The sequence below is a fragment of the Heliconius melpomene genome, chromosome 11 (genome assembly GCF_056956725.1).
Source record: "Heliconius melpomene rosina isolate 202511_hmr_F chromosome 11, ASM5695672v1, whole genome shotgun sequence".
Lineage (NCBI taxonomy): Eukaryota > Metazoa > Arthropoda > Insecta > Lepidoptera > Nymphalidae > Heliconius > Heliconius melpomene.
In genome coordinates, this window is record NC_140399.1 from 9,876,889 (window position 1) to 9,889,057 (window position 12,169).

General features: G+C 34.2%; 1 protein-coding gene across 1 annotated transcript in view; it reads left to right on the forward strand.

Annotated features, from left to right (window-relative positions):
- Positions 1-12,169, forward strand: part of fzr (fizzy and cell division cycle 20 related) — a 59,189-nt gene that overhangs the window by 3,983 nt on the left and 43,037 nt on the right. The window lies entirely within an intron of this gene.

The window sequence follows — 12,169 nt, forward strand, 5'->3', positions numbered from 1 at the left end:
CGAGAGTAAAATTAGTATATATTTATAAAAAATATTTTATAATAAATACTCTGATTAAATAAATCTAGATAACTATAAAAATGGCACAGCGAATGCAGTGACTAAACGCGTAGGCAGGCACTCGACTCTCCAACTTGTATTAGAATGGTGAATGCGGGTGTCTAGGATATTGACTTCGTACTGTACCTGTTCATATAAAACAAATATATTAAATAATCTTTAAAACTTTGTTAATTTATTTTGCTACTATCAGATCTTACCCTCTTTAATATCAAATATATAAAATATTCAAAATCTAACAGTGTTCCCTATTATTCAAATGTAAATAGATTTGAATTCTTTAATAGGGTGGATAAAAAGTAGTATCGTAACTTGTAAAGGCTATTATATATTTTTTATTATACTCGTGCAATATGGGGTTTAGCGAAGGGATCTTCCAAGCGTGACGTTCATTTGCATCGTCCGGTCAAGAGGCCTTTTGTAGGATATCGATTTTATTTTATATTATTTCTATCGGAACCATTCGACCGTAGGTCTGTGTAAATCGTTCGATTACTCCTTAGTCGCGAGAAATCACGTCTCTTTCCAGTTAGAAATATTTTGTTTTTTTGTTAGTTTAGTTAGCCTTGCATTAGATTCGGATTGCGCAAACCAAGCGCCGTTATCTTTTTTCTGTAACTTTTACTCCACTGCATGCCCCAGTGCTCTTGCCGTCATCGACCACTTCTAAATTCTCATGAATTTGAAAGTTTATAAAACATTTATCATCTCATAGTTAACAATTTGTATAAATAATACAAATATATTGATATATTCCATTTAAAATAGAACCAAAACATTACAATTGCTAAAATACACGTTTAAAACGTCCCTTCTGTGGCTAATGCTCCTTTTGCGTGCTCACCTCAGCGCCCGCTTCCTCGCAACAAAATAGAGAATAAAATACAAAATCTGGTCTATCGTGAAACTATGTATATATAAGTGCAAAATCCGTGGACCGTAGAACGAAAGGGCGACGCCCTAGGTATAACAGAGTCTAGCTCGCAGGATCTCATCCGAGACGGCTATCTTTAATAAGGTAACCCGACTTGTTAGTTGCCCCCCTCTGCTCTGCCTTGTTCCGCGAAGTGTTTTTGTTTTTTTAATTAAGTTTCTTTGGCAGATTTGATTTTTTTATAATATTAATTAACACGATAGTTGTAATGCCGGAAAGTAGATAGCAGAAGTGGAAACATTTGGAAGGGAGTATATTGACACTAGGGTTCTCAGGTTCTTAGGGTTTCTGTGTACCTTTTTGAGATTTTAAAGAATATAATATTATCATCCCAATTCTAAGACAGCAATTGTCAAGATTAGTAGTTCCAAGGCAATTTGCTTCCTACACGGTTTGTGTTGTAACAGTTTGATTGTACCCAATTTAGTTCAACGCTAAATGACATTTCAGGTTCAACTTGACAAAGAGGCCAGTGACACATGGCAAAGTAAAAGCTCGGCGTTGAGTTCCGCCTCTCAACACGTAACGCCTCGAAAGATTCAGCGGAAAATGGAGAACGGAGTGTTCTAAAACTAGCTTCCCTCTGCCTGCCCCGCTGTGTTATTAACTTGACAAGGTCTATTGTGACGTCAACTCATTGTCTATTATGTGATAGCGTGAACTAATTAACACCGAAACCATCTCAATAATTTAAAATGATAAGCACTCATTAAAATTCATGTATGTAGAACTATTTTATAACGTTTCGAGGGTTTTCTGTGCAGGTTTTATTACATATTTTACCTCTTTTTATTTATATTGTTCGTGGTAACTAAAATTATTAATGTTGTAATTCTTTTTTAAATGGTATCTGCTCATGGTGTGGTTGGAGCGGATGAGAGGTTTTTTTATCGTTACGGTTTTGTGGTAGAGAGAACGCGTGTTATTATTATTATTTTCTATTAATTAAGCATTTAGCTTCTCTTGTTCGTCGGGAAAATGGGGAACAGAGTGTCTTAACACTAGGTTCTCACTGCCTATCCTGCTGTGTACGGGCTTTTGCTACTTAGTGCCGTAATTAAGCGGTGTTTAAAAGTGCAATCAAGGAAACTATGGATATTTAATTCTTTTTTGTCGATGTTGCTTTTTTTTTCTTCTTATAGATTAACTACTATTACTGTTTAAAATTAGACGGACGTAATTCAGACATCCCCTATTTAGTACGGTAATTAGACACTATAACCAATCGGGGCGGGGTCAAATGGCACCAATCAATTATCCTTCATTATGTACGCCTAATCTCATAATTCGTCTTAACAATTTCAATTTTTTTAAGTATAAATTAGATCAGATTTGATATTTAAAATTTTGTTTTTTTTATCTACTACTAATATTATAAGGAAGAGTTTGTTGGGTTGGCAACGTACGTGTATTTCAGGAAGTACTTCCAGATATAAGACAATTCTTGAGATTGAAAAAATAATTCGATTTTTTTATAGTATTGCATAATCCATTTATCGAGGATATTGGCTTATCATTTGTTTTGTCATCGTTTTTTTAACTTAGTTATTGTTAGGGAACGGAGTATCTTAACACTAGGTCCTTTCTGCTTATCCTGCTGTGTCAAATACAGCGTAAAGATGATTTTTTAAACGTTATTTCCATTTGACCACGGTGGCAAGAAGAGCTCGGTTTTAGAAAATCATCAAACTATTTTTAGTCTTGGTATGTGTGAGTATCAAGATATATTGGTTGAGTTGTACAAGCGTCTGAATATAAAACAGTAAAGTTGTGGGGGAAATCTCCGCTAGAAGAATAGTTTTTTTAAATTTCTTGAAAAAGCAAGACATTAAGTAAATCCACTGATCATTCAATGTCTTGAATGGGGTTGGAAGTTGGAGAACGGAGTGTTTTGACAGTAGATTCTTTTTGTCTATCCCTAACACGCTACAACCGGGATAAAGCGTGAAGCTAATTTAAATCTTGCTAAATAACCTTGAAATTATATACTTCCTACTAAATAGGTACCTCATTACTAATAATTAGTTACTAGAGGATGCTCCGCAAGCTTTCTCTTTTGCTTTTGAATAGTGAACTTATTTTCTTTTCCATTAGAACGTGTCCATTAAATGATTCCTTTAGAAAATATAGGTAATTTTCAACTTAAATGGTAGTTAAGTTGGGCATGGTTGTTTACAGGAATGATGTTTGAACTCGTTTAAATAATTGTCTATGTTTCATATATTATTATGTTGTAGAAGTGATGTAAAAATACTATATTAGAGTAAATTGAACAAGATATATTTAATTTTGTTAAACATTTCTATTGAGGCGAATGGTGTGGCATGTAATTGTAAAGGTGGCGGTTTGGGTTCGATTGCCAATTCATTTAGACCAAATGACGGTGTTGATTTACGTCAACCCAATGTCTTAAATTTAGTAGAAAAGTGGAGAACGGAGCATCTTGATAATAGATTCTCTGTATGTATTCTGTTACGCGGAAAAAAACGAGTTAAACTAAAAGAAATACCTTTAGATCTTTCTGTTTGTTTAAACTAGCGCCCAGTCCCTTTATTTTAGTATTTTATAGATACGTAGCGAATAGGAGCTGGCTGAAGCTCCGGGAGTTAGAGGTGAGTGAACCCGATTTGACGGTAGTCGTGGATCTCTGGCCGTGGAGAGTTGGCTTTTTGCTCGTCGTTACTTACTTCACATGGTCTAATGGATTGACTTTCGTGCCCTTTAATAGATCTTGATTGTTGACAATTGCTTTATAATAGTCTGTTCTGTTTGTATTTTTTTTTGGTAAAAAAAACGTATTCAAATTTTTTTCGTATTCAATTTTTTTTAAGTTAAAACATCTCCCACTTTTCCCATTTTTTTTATTTTTTAATTAAATAAAAAAATCTAAACAAATAAAAGGAACCTTCAAATTCCCGAAGCATTGCGTGTTGAGTGGGAGAAAACATCCTTCATATTATAGTAGACTAAGTTTCTGGGAAAAGGAAAACCGGCGGTAGAAGAAAGTCATGGCTAAGGAACATCAAAGAATGGACTGGAATTAAAAACGCTGTAGATTTAATTCATTTGGCTAGGGACAGGACCAAGTATGCGAAGTTGACTGCCAACCTTCACTAATTGGAGAGGCACTTTAAGAAGAAGAAGAAGAAGAAGTAGACTAGGCAAAAGTTTAGTGTTAAGGCACTCCTTTCTCCGCTTTACAATTTTTCAATTGATTATGCGAATCACTCTGTGATATAGTGCATAACTGACCTTAGTTAATGCGCAGCTGCGTATTTTTTATCTCAACTTCGGCAATGTTTTTAAGTTTCATATCTCAAAATAGTTTCTTATCACTGTATTAATGTTCAAAAATGCAATTTTAGATAGCTTCTGCAACCTGTTGCTCGAGGTGGCCATATTTTTTTTCTTAATAGTATTTTTTTAATAGTATGTCCTACTAACACACTACAATCAGAACAAATTGCTTGACTTTTGATAAGTATCGATAAGGTTATTGTTATCTTTTAGGTAAACATAAGTTTTTGCTTGTATTGTCATTTGGTGGATTTTTTTAAGTTTTTTAAACCATATTAAATTTTTTAAAAATACACTTAGTATTTTTTTTTATTTGTCATTTTAAAATACTCATAGAAGACGGGACGTTATTTAATATTTTTTTGTTTATTAATGTATTTTCAGAATTTATATTAAAATACTACTTATAACCAATCTTTTAAATGTTATATTGTATATAAATAAAAATTATAGTTTATCAATTTAAGATATAACTGATAAATTAATTTCATAAATACGAAGAACTCATATCATGATAAATTCAAAGGAAACCGGTGTAGTAACTGGAAGTAAATATCTTGTCACATACAATTATTCTTAAAAAGAGCGGTACGTCAAACATTTTAAATTTGCACTTGCTGAAAAAGAAATAAGATTTCTTTGATCGACAGTACTGTGGCATTTTATTTTAGTTTTACGCATTTCCCGCTTATCAAGCCTTTGTAAATCCAATACCAATTTCCAACCAAATTAGCAATTTTATTTGTCCAATATTCTATGGCGAAAATCAACGCCATTTTGTCTCCCTCAGCAAGGAAATTAAGGTAATCTACTGACTGACAGGCAACTCACAACCGGAACAACGCAGCGTAAAACACTGCAAAATACGATTCTAAATCTTTCACCCGAATTGGATTCGAACCTATAACCAACATATATAGACACTGCCCCACTGTGCCAGGATAACCAGTTAAAAGTTATGACATAAAGTAACAATTCTTTTAAAGGTGCCGTCGAATCTTCGCCTTACCGTTTCGGCTAAATCAATATTGCAATTTGCACTTGTCGAAAGATATAATTTTTGCAGGTGTTCAAATATTGACTAATGTTTTGTATCATTGTGTGGATTAAAATGCATATTAGCACTTTTATATACGAATTAACACTTTATGCTTAGTATTCAAATTTTTTATATATGGTAAAAAGTATGAAATTGGTATTATTACCATATTTAAAAATAATTAATATTATTAATTATTTTTTAATGAAATTTCGTATTCCAAATAGATTTTTTTTTAGTTTTATAATACTTAACTAATCTCAAAGGCCATTCATTATCTAAAGCTTACTTTTAAATTTAAGTTAGCATTTAGATATAATGCTTATTTTCCATTTTTACAATTTAAACATTATTTATGTAAAGCCAATATTTTAAAATTATAACTTTTTTTGCTAATTCTTTATATTCTAAGTCTAAGCAAACATATTTGTCATCCTTTCGATGAATAACGACCAATTTACTTCGTCATAAAGTTTCCAAATGTTTCTCCAATGCAGTTAAATTCCAAATATTTAGAATACAATAGTATCGATATTAGTCAGCCAGGACTTGAAAGTCAAAGTAATAACCTCAGCACTAATGTACCTCTACAATACCTGTTTCAACTTAGCACCTAAACATAAAACTTATATTTAACACTAAAATTTTATAATCCTGAATTGTTAAAATTTATTATAATTAACATATCCTACGTTGATTTTAAACAAAGTATTTTAAATTTTGAAATGTCTTGATATTAGATTCCTTCAGTTTACCGTGCTACACGCGGGATAAAACGTGAAGCTAAAACCTATCGTTCCGCCTCTAAACACGCAATGTCTCGATTTCGGGCATAAAACCGAGAGCGGAGAGCTAATTTCTAAAATTGAGACAGAAATAGCCTAAAATTGATCAAACTAAATTAGCTGTTCCACATATCGTGCTAATATTTCGTAATGCTGCATGAATTTGATTTGTAAATATCTCACCTACGAATGCGGTGTGGTATTGAGGCCACTATAGGGCTACACCTACTGGTCTGCCTGTCATGAACAGCCTTCAACTACACATCAGCTGAGAGGCTGATGTCATTTATAGAATTATGAAGTGTTTACTTAACGCTTACGCCTAAATACTCAATGGGGCCCATGTTGATGGCGGAAAACCACTCGGGTGGTAGCTTAACTAAGCAAGTAATCAATGTTTTGATTTAAAATGTTTATCACGTCAGCTATAAACTTTTGGTAATATCTTGGATGAATCGATGGAAATATTTTACAATTAGAAGTTCATTGAACACTATGGTCTATCTTTGATTAATTAATAAGCGAAAAATATATTTTTTTGGACATTTTTTCTGATTATTGTCTTTAATTTTAGTTTTTTTTGGTTAATCTTAATAATGAGGTTGTGGACTGAAAGAGAAATTGCCTCCTATGACGACTTCACCATAATTAATACTTTCACAACATTAGCTAAAACAAACCTAAAAGACCTAAATTTGCGTTTGGCGTGGCGTATCGGGAGCAATCAGCTGACCGTGTGATCTGGTTCTTGAATTTTAATGTAGCATTTTTCAGTACGTTTTACCTGTTGTGAGGTTCAACGCACCAGCCCGGCCAATCAGCTGAGTCAACATGCCCCTTCATTCCATTTACCACGTGTTGGTATAATAATTTTCCAACATTGTTGCTCTATGGCCCTCTTGGGACGTTTAAGCCTCACGTTTTATTATTTTCAAGAATAATGCTTTGGTGAATTTTTGCTATATTTCCATATATGGTGATCGTTTGTTAAATATAGGTATAGGTTCGAGCTGGAACAGTGTTGGTTGCCACGTGCTTTCGGCTTAAATTATATCACGATTACGCAACGTGTTATTGGTATGCAGTGTATTGCACAATTTTTTTTTTCAGTGCTCTCCATCATATTGAAATATAAAAATGTGTAAAACTGAAAACTATTAGGTTATTATAGTTTGATAAGATATTTTTCTCTTTCTTTTAATAACTTCTTGTTGTGTATATGTGTATATGTAGAGGGTACTTAGATAGTATATTTTTGTACCTAATCTAAACATACCTTTAATTAAATTTATTTTAGAGATAAGTTATTTTTTTCATTTCATTAAATGAATAAAGTTTTAATAACTAGATATAAAAGCTTTAGTTTACTAAAATACTTATTAAACATTAAACTTGGAAGCAAATATAGGCTTGGGGCCATATTGGCTATAATCCAGATTAAAATGAGCATCACGCAAGACTAAAGTTACAAATAATCTCATGTTTCCATAGCCTACACGGCAGGTATACGCATTCAGCCCTAATTTAGGTCACCTAAGCAATAATACCCTAAAAAACTACCTGATCGCTTAGTAAAGTTTTTAGTAAAATTACACATTTTATTCGGATATACCCGTATCAATCAGCTGGCGGTGATGTCATTGGTAACATTACGTGCGTTTTGGGCATTTTTATTTTATCCTTTTCCTTGCACTCGCGTAACATGTTTGGACATGATTTTCATATGACCAGCCTTCACCTTAAAACACTTAGATCAGCTGTTTCAAATAATATAGCTATGATTCATTTGTCTTGTCGTGTCATCGCTATGGCCGTTTAATAAAAAAGAGCAATAGAATATTATAGGTATTATGTTTGTATTATTTAATTTGATTTATTTTTTTTGAACGATATGCCTTAGGTTTCCTGTGCGTACTGTAGTATATGGGAAAAACGTTCACATCCTGGATATATGCAGGTTAGACAGGAACCTCGTGACGACACTCCGGAACTTATTTTAGGGACGTTGCATATTACTCTGCACCTCCCACCTCGCCGCCCTTGAATCTTAATACATTTTAAAATAAAATATAGAAGAAATATTATAATATTATAATAAACAACGATATAAAACATCGACTTGTTATTTCTAAAAAATGCATCATACAGGTTCGAGAGATCCTCATAATTTAAACCTGTTAATCAGTTCATTATACACTCTTAAGGTGGAAAATTAAATACGTTTAATTAGGGAATAATTTAATTAAATAACTCACACGAGAGACTTTCTAAAGTTAATAGGCGTGCTCTCCGCATGTATTATAGGAAGGAGCGGATTTGAAAATCGCCGAAGCGTGAATAACTATGATAATGTAACTGTAAGGGCAAACATAAAAAAATAATGTTCCCAAAACATTGCCGTCTGTTTAATCTTTTTATTTCACGCTTCACGCTGTATCCCGCACGTAGCTAAATAGGCAGCGTGAGTGAACCTAGCGTTAAGACACTCCGCTCCCTATTTTCCGCCAAATTCTGGAGGTCTCATGTTTATAAACATCCGTTATTTAAAAAAAAAAAACAGCTAAATTTGCTTTGTCTATTTGAAATAATATGAAAAATTCCTTAAGATAAAAAAAATCATTTCGATAACCTAATTGCATTAACACTGATAACCACATATACAGAAGAATCAGAAGGCACCACCATGCGGCCCCAATATCGCTGGTGGTATTGACACAAGTCATACTAGCACGGTTTATCGTTTGCTTTTCTAACTACTCACAGTTAGGTGCTAAGTCTACGGTAATTGCGTTTGTCAGCAGGAACTGACTTTACGCACCTTAAGGCCCCATTAATTGAGGCCAGTCGTGGCGCAGGGGTGTCGAGGCAATTCCACCACGCAACGCTTTTAGAATATTCGGGAAAGTGGGGAGCGGAGTGTCTTAACAATACGTTCTCTCTGTCTACCTTGCTCTATGCAGGATATAATTTGTGTCACGCAAAAAATAGTTTTTTTTTAAAGAAAATTTTGTGCTTTTTCTCATTTAAATACCGGATGTATACATATACATATTCTCACACCGTCGACTACTTCCAACGTAATGGCGTCATTATTTTTGTTAATTGCATATAAAGATAGATAGGCAGGTACATTATTAGACTTGTATTTTTTACTTGTACGCTTTGTACACGTGGTGACAAAAAGTGAGGCTTCTATTGTAATACGTACGTATGGTAGACGACTCTTCTACGTACGTCACATAACTAAATGATAGATGATCGGTCTGTCAATATTCTTTGCAGTCTTTGTAAGTGCCAACGGATTTTTAGGGTTCCGTGCTTCGAAAGCAAAAAATCCCTTATAGGATCGCTTTGTTGTCCGTCCGTATTTCAAGACCCCTTTTTCTCATAAAATGATTGAAATAAAGGAAACAATCCAATAAGTGATAATTTATGGATATTTCATAGAAAAAAACCATATTCGACTCAAATTTCTCAACTACCAATTATACTTCCCATTGACATACAATCCAGAAATTGGTACGGAACCCTCGGGTATGTGAGTCCGACTCGCATTTGACAGGTTTTTTATTTTTCCGTACACGAGTTTTTGACACCTGAGCATGAGTATAAATCAGTTGTCAACGGATTTGAATCTAGGCCGACTGCGAATAATGTTGAGCAATCAATTGATGTCGACTCAGGTATTAGGTATCTATCCATCTGACATCATCATCCGTGGCTAATGTCAGATGAACTTTGACAAGTCTAAAGCTGTTCCTGTCATGATTATAAACGCTATGACTGGAGATGACGATTTGCATCGTAATGCCTATATTATAATTGTAATCATAATGTTTATTCGGGAGCGTCGTGGCATAGGAGGACAAGGGTGTGACTGTAACGCGACGGTTGTGAGTTCGATTCTCAATCGAGGGAATGAATTATTATTTCTTATTGTTTTCATTTCGTCGCTCTGGCACCAAGGCTAAAGCCAGTCGTTTAGTTCCGCCAACAACACGCAATGCTTTGAAAACTTCGGTGGGAAATAGGAAAGCGAGTGACTTAACACTATGTTCTCTCTACGTACGTGAAGCTGAATTGATTTGAATTTTTTTGGTTAAGTTTTTGGATTTCGTCACGTCACCGATCACCAACAAAAAAAGATATATTTTTATATTTATTGACATAAAATTGGCAAAAACTTCTAAGCAAAAAGCTTCATTATATTATTCGATCACGACCTCGGCTATGTCTTAAGTAATCAACCACGTTTTTGGTTCAATGCACTCACTAAAATACATTTTACTGAATGCCCGTAACCATGACGACGACGAGGACTACTTCATTTGGATAACCACTATCTGCAACGTCGGTGTGGTGTGTTTGTTCAATTGGTAATTACATATTATTAGATATTTGGATACTAGTGTAAGGCTCTAGTTTTAAATAGAATATTATCCATGTTTTGTTTTTTCTTTTTGTGATTTATCTCTCTGTTCTTTCCGTTCTCATAGAATCCAAAGCTGTAGCGTACAATGATATTTTCAATTTCCTCCACAATTTTGTATAGAAATGTATTTATCTAAATAAAATTCCTGTAAACGCGATAGGTCGTGAGTTCGATTTTCACTCGAGAAAATTAAATATTTCGTATTTTTATTTTTTGGCTCTGATGTCGAGGTAATGCGCCGCGTTAAGTTCCGCCACTCAATACGCAAAGCCTCCTAATTCGCCGTAAAGAGGGGAGCGGAGTGCCTTGACACTAGACTCCCTCTGCATACCCTATTACTTGCGAGATACAGCGTAGAACATAAAAAGAAGAAAAAGATTTACTTTAAATTACAACCAACAATTCCAAGTCATTTGGTCACAGACGAATAATAATTTTACATGACAATGAAAACGCCTTAAAATAGTATTGTTTAGTTCTGGTTGACACGGCGCCACATTGTACAGGTGCAACGCACTCTATTTGGGTTACATCTGTATTTTCCGATTTTCTCGTCCCGTCAGCTCGCTACTAATAATGTGTTAGTTTTAGTATAGATGTTACTTTAGCTGTTTATTTGTTACTAGTGGACCCGAACGCGGCTACGCCCGCTTGAACTATACGAATATTTATTAAATATATTTATGAAATTATTGTCAGTTTTCAATAGAGAGATCCGTTAAGCAAGCTCATTTTGGATGACGTTTGCAAATCAAGCAAATCGTTGCTTAGCAACGGCGGTTGTTATAAACATGGCGGAATAAATTGCATGTCAAATTAATAAGTATTTTAATATAATAATATATATCGAAAATATTACAAATATGAGAAAAAAAAGTATCCTATGTTCATCCCGAGACCCTCAAGTATCTCTACATGAGTATTTTTTCACAATTAAATCAGCGGTATGGCCCTGATTGCGTAAAAGACAGACAGACAGAATTACTTTCTAATTTATAATATAGGTATGGATTTAGAAATACTGCTTACTGGGTTACTGGTCAGTCGTGGCGCAGGGGCACAAAGCGTGACTGTTTATGCGACTGGTTGTGAGTTCGAATCCCCACTTGAAGCAGTGAAATACTTCATTATAATTTCATTTCTTCGCTCTGGTGTCGTGGCAAAGCTTGGCGTTGAGTTCCACCTCTCAACCACGCTATGCCTTCAGAATTCGGCGGAAAGTGGGGAACAGCGTTTCTTAACACTAGGTTCCCTCTGCCTAAATTGCTGTGTGCGGGATGCTGCATGAAGCTGGAAATGAAATTTACTGTAGCGTGAACTTTGTCGTAGCAGGACAGGAAATTAAATTAATTTTTAAATATTCTAAGCCAATTCGAATCCAGAATTATTGTAAAACATTGTGTAATATCGTATTTTGATAATTTTGAACCAGAAACAGAAGTTACGCTCGTATATTTTTTTTATATATCGGTGTGTAGAATATAAATTCCAAAGGTAGTTCATCAGGTTGGATACGCAAAATACTTGTTTATTTGGCAAACTGCATACGATAACGTGTGATACATATCGTACACTCGCAAATGTTTATTCATACTTTGCAGCGCATGAGGATATTTCTAAAT